The sequence below is a fragment of the Pleurodeles waltl genome, chromosome 9 (genome assembly GCF_031143425.1).
Source record: "Pleurodeles waltl isolate 20211129_DDA chromosome 9, aPleWal1.hap1.20221129, whole genome shotgun sequence".
Lineage (NCBI taxonomy): Eukaryota > Metazoa > Chordata > Amphibia > Caudata > Salamandridae > Pleurodeles > Pleurodeles waltl.
Window position 1 is genome coordinate 886,413,857 of NC_090448.1, and position 6,021 is coordinate 886,419,877.

Genomic DNA, 6,021 nt, shown 5'->3' on the forward strand with positions numbered 1-6,021 from the left:
TGTCAGCAGTCATACCGTCAACGGGCCGGTGATGAAGACCGCCATATTATGACCATGGTGGTCTTCCCAACAGAATACAGCCAATACACCACCAGTGAGGTCAGGCTGCTGCGGACGGTGGTAGGCACTTTCAGACCGGAGGGGAGTAAATTTCCACTGGACATATTATGAAGTTGCACACTGCCAGGCTTTTCCCCATGGGCGCACCTCCACCAAAACCCTGGTGGAAACTAATGCTATAAAAGGAAACACTCACCTTCTGGAACACAGAGCTTCCCGGTGCCACCATGAAACCCGTACTCGAAGTCTTTCCACTGCTGTTTCTCCTACAAGGACTCCAGGACCAGCTACAGCAATGAAGACAACACCTGTAAGTACACTCTAAGCACAATGAGCGTGAGATAGAGAGAGGGAGGGGGAGAAAGAGAAAGGGGGCAACATGGTTAACATACACCTCCCATTGACACAGCTAGACTTGTCCACCTGTCACAACACATATCATGGCTGGCAATCTCATAAGCAAAGTAACATGACCTACATCATGTCATGACATGTCACTACCACCCACACCTGGCTGCCAACCCTTACACCAACAGCAATACCTAAGTAGGATTGCACTACTGGACATAACCCAATGATGTCAACCTTTCCCCTCTGAAGCTGGCACAGCATGCCCTGGATGCACTATCAATACCATGCCTATTTACACATCCCACCTCACTATACCCCTATCAATCTTTGGATGTGCAGATGACACAACAATACACTGCAGTCCCATACAGTGACAACACCTGATTGGTCCTTGTCAACTGTCTAATGTCCATTACACTGAAGACAACTCCAAACACTGAGCACACACCACCTACCTGTCCTTGCACATGACTGCCCACTCAGTATAGTGAGGCCATCATGGAGGACAACTCAGTATTGGACAATAGCAGTCAGACACCCAAACACTTCACATCAGATGCATCATGCAATATCCAAACCACTCACAATCTGCCACAACCTAATAGCCAACCCAAGCTGGAAGAGTCTAAGGCCAACAGAAGTGCCCCGAACTATCTGTGTCGACATGATGTAGGCAGTCAGTCAGCAATGCAGCAGAGGACAAGCTATTGCTTTGTTACACATGCCATATGACACTTCTGGGATATCCCTGGGCACTTATCATGACCAGTACCCAACCCATAGATTGGATGGACACATCCCGACAAGTATAGCCCCCAGGAATGTAAGTACTCTGCCGTCATACATCACCAAATCTACATGTATCATTGTCCCAGGTTGCCTACCTACACATACCCTACAGTCTGCAGATCACATATATATGGCTAGTCAGCTTTCAGACCTGTACTCCTGTCCCATGAAGGGCAGTGCAGTGGCGGAACAGCAGTGCCAGACCCACAATCTATCAATACCAGTTACAGTACATGATCGACATAGTGCCAGGGATGGAAGGTGAGTCGCACAGTCTCATATACAGTTTGGCTACACAGATGGGAGTGGACTGAGCCACTGATGCAGATCACTGGAGTTGGTCATACATAATGCATAGGGTACCACTGACACTTGCATACATCGTATGGCCAGGATGGGGTCACTCAGGTGCCCATGTTATTTTTCCATTTACATATTACAGACTTGGAGACATATGGAACAGGGAGATCAATTTCCATTGACAGAAGAGCAAAGGCACACAACTAGAAAAAATACTCTGCAAGGTTGCCAATTGGCCATGTTTATAAGTTGTAGCACATGTAGCATTAACTGCAACGCTATTTAGCCTACACTTAAGCACGTGATCCCAATTAAGGCCAGCCAAGTCCCAGGATACAGTCAGTACTCACCCCCTTCTGGCTGCTGTGCTGGCCTCAAATGCCCATCCACCTCAGGGTAGGCCAACACCAAAATGTAGGCCATTAGGGGGGGTAGGGTCCGACGGGCACCTCACCCTTGCTGGGAGGACATCCCTACCTGGGCCTCTGCGGTCTTCCAGGCCCAGCGTCTCAGGTCCTCCCTCTGCTTCCTGCAATGGGTGCTCTACCGGCTATGGACTCCCAGGGTCCGTACTTGCTTGGTGATAGCACGCCAAATCCCTTTTTTTGATGGGCGTTGACCTGCATGGGTGGCACAGACAGAAGGAGAAAGTTATGTAGAGTGGCAGCATACCAACAGCAGTCGACTATAAACATCAGACACATCAAATGCTCACACATATTCATCCTCATGGTTCTCACGCCTAAACTCCATGCCCCCTGCATGCATGTTCGCCCTGACCGGCACACGGATGACATTCAATCTCACACACACCCCAATCCCACATTACTATGGCATTGGGCTCACCTGCTCCTCTGGGGCCCCATATAGCTGTTCATACAGGGGTAGGACCCCTTCAACCAACTTCTCCAGTTCATCTTGAGTGAAAGCTGGAGACCTATCACCTGCAGGGTGTGGCCTGATGGCTCCCAGAGACAGTGCACAGCACCTCACGCAGTGGAGGTCTTGTTTGCATGAGTGTCAGGAGTCAGGTGAGCTAGGCTGCAGAAAATGTCAGCCACAACCATTGCTTACAGGACTGTCACCACCAGCGGTTATCGCCATTGGCCCCAGTCTCCCAAAGGGAGCAGTGTTACCCAATGAGAAGTTTCACAGCAGTTGCGACCGCCTACCGCCATGACACATTACGCCAGCAGTATGAAGTTACTACCACCTGTTCAGTGCTGCAGGTTAGGCGACTGCCATTTTGGGCACATTTTATGGCATGTTGATGTAAAATAAGTGTGTTATACACCTCATACAACTGATTGCGGGATGGGCACAAGTGGTGCCATCATGTTTTGGCACATACATGTGGGATGCATGCCACAGTGACCTAATGTGGCTGTTTGGGTGATGTCCTGAAACTCCTCGTCTGGGTGACGGTGTGTCTGTCTCAGTATATGGCATGGATACATACATTCTCAGAGCAGGACAAGTCAGTGTACCACATATGGAACATGAGAGATGTGATATATGTCAGACACTATTGATTAGGTGCAGCACTGTGCCCCTAGGGAGACACATTCCACTTCAGCATTGCCAACATAGAATGTGCCAGCAGTGTGCACCATGTGGATAGTGATAGGTGTGTGTAGTTCAGATGTGTCTTCCTAACATGTGTGGCGTGCGTATGACACTGTGCATTACCTCCTCTACATCCTAGATACCCTGTCCTGAGGAGAATGAGACATGCACCAGTGTACCGTTCCCTAGTGGACCTTGCAACCCTGGAGGCGAGGCACATCATTCAGACCTATCATCTGAATCATCAGACCATCATGGAATTATGTGCCCAGTTTGAGCCTGATCTCTTGCCAGCTATGTGTAATCCCTATGCCATCCCTACCGCAGTTCAAGTCCTGACATTGCTACACTCTCTTGCCACAGGCTCCTTTCAGATTACAGTGGGCTTGGCAGCACGGATGTCACAGCCCATGTCAGCCTTGTGTTGAAGGATGTACTGTGTGCTTTGTTGAAACAACTGGACAGCTACATCAGGTTCCCCCAACGAGGCGATTTGGCCTATATGAAGTCAGACTTCTATGATTTGGGACACATCCTTCATGTGATGGGGCCATAGATGGCACCCACATAGCCTTAGTCCGTCCCAGAGCCAATTAACAGGTATGTAGGAACTAGAAAAACTACCACTCCATCAATGTTCGGTGGTGTGTCTGGCAGACGAGTACATTTCACAAGTGACAGCCATGTTTCTTGGATCTGTGCATGATTCCTACATTCTGAGAAACAGCAATGTCTCCAACATGATGGTACAACTACAGAGGAAAAGGGTGTGGCTCATAGGTACGTCAGCATTTTCAAGCATTTCCCTGTCATGGCATCTGTCATTACAATGTACCTGTGACTGTGCCCTACCTTTGTGCACACAGGTGACTCTGGCTACCCTAACCTTCCCTGGTTGTTGGCACCAGTGAGGTACCCTACAATGCAAGGGAGCATTGTTTCAATGAGGCCCACGGCTGGATCAGGCATGTAATAGAAAGGACCTTTGGGCTCCTGAAGGCCAGATTCAGGTGTCTGCAGATTTCTTGAGGTGCCCTTCTCTACAGTCCCCAAAAGGTATGTCAGATCATAGTGGCCTTTTGCATGTGCCACAATCTAGCCCTAAGACATCAGATACCCTTACTAGCTGAGGAGGCGGAGGCAGCTGGATCAGTGGCTGGTGATGCTGACATGGAAAGTGAAGAGGAGTCAGGTGATGATGGGGCAGCTGACTCAAGAACTGAGCTCATCAATCAGTACTTCAAGTGACATACAGGTATGTTGTCTTTGTATTTATATGTCTTGTATTTCATTTTAGTTTTGTATAAATGCTCCTCCTCATTTGGAATATAAGAGGTGGTATGAGTGTCCCTACTCCTATGTGTGTGTTGTGGGAGGTGATTGAATGCATGTAAGGTGCAGAGTTTAACTGTTTTCTCTCTAACATGTATACTCAATGTAGGTTGAAAGAATCATATCTCCTATGGACAGGCCTGTTTTGTGCTATGTGTCCTGCATTCTCCTATTCTGATGGTATACCAGCTACTGACTGTGCACTGTTCATCTTTTACCCTCCCATGTTCACTATCCTCTTATTACTGTGCACAGGGTGGAGTTAGGCACATGAGCGGTGCCATCTACTCTGTTTTGTGCTGTATTAACTGCAAGTAGTGATGCAGAAGTGCCATCTGTTGTGCTGTGTTTACTTGTCTATTTCACTGACCACGGCCACTATGGGCTACATACGTGCGAAGGCTGGCACTATGTCTACTTACCTGCTGGTAATCTGTGTCATGGTCTCATTGCCAGGTTGCTTGAGTGGATTTCCACTGGTGTGTGGCAAGATAGGTGACTCCTTTACATCAGCCCTGGCACATATCTGGTGTACTGTGTCTGCTGCAGAGGATGCCCCACTCTGCAGTCCACTACACTCCCTGTTGGATTGTGGCCCATTACACTTTGAAATTTTGTTACACATACCTTTGTTACTGTACAAATAAATACACATGTTCAGTAGGTGTGATCTAATGTGTATTATGCTCAAGGTGTCAGACAAGTGATGAGTGGGGTCATGATAGTTGAAATCTAGTCCAGTGTCCATGGGCCATAGGAAAATTGAGTTTAGGCATTGAACAGTCAACAGGGTGTCTCAGTGGCACACAAAGGAGACTCACCCGGTGAGGGTCACTTCCTGGCAGTGGGTTTGGTCTTGGCATCTGCTCCAGCCAGATGTCTGGTTGGACGACCACATTTGCGGGCGGTTCTTCAGCTACAGAGGGAGAGGTGCCTGAGGCCTGGGCCTCCTCTGGCAGGACCTCCATTCCCCTAGCAGCTGCAGATGCTGAGGGCTCAGGTGTTGGATGGCTAGTGGAAGGGGTCCTTTTGGTGGGTAAAGGAGGCATGCAGGGTGGTGTTAATGTCCCTGGGCAGGATGAAGCAGGGAGTGGTAGACTTACCAGGGGTCCCAGATGGGCCAGGTAGGCCGTTTGTGTCCGAACATCCAGCGGCATTGTGCTCATTGGGGCCTTCATCCTGAGGAAGACTGGCAGTCTCTGGTAGGCTCTCCGTTGTTGCTGTGGCCGCTGTACCTGTGGATGGAGTGAGAGCGAGTTATATGTTGTAGTTGTGTATGGAGGTCTGTTAGTCTGGTGCATATGGTGGATTTGCTTGATTCCCAGCAATGACATTGCCAGGTGCAGCACTGCTGACACTGTTTGTGGATTGTAGTTTGTTACATATGTACTATACTCCTTGGGGTTGTTTGTGTGGGGCTTGGTCACTTGCGGTTGGTGCGTGGTGCTGGTTCACACGAGAGGTTTGCCCTGTTAGCTGGTGGGCATTGTGACTTGGTATGTTTGAGTGGGAATGGCTGTACAGTGCAGCATGGTTTCCAAACGGGTGGTAGGTATGTGTGTGTGCCAGGCTGTTTGTCCTGTCTGTGGCTGTTGTTCATGGGGCATACCTCCTTACTTTCAA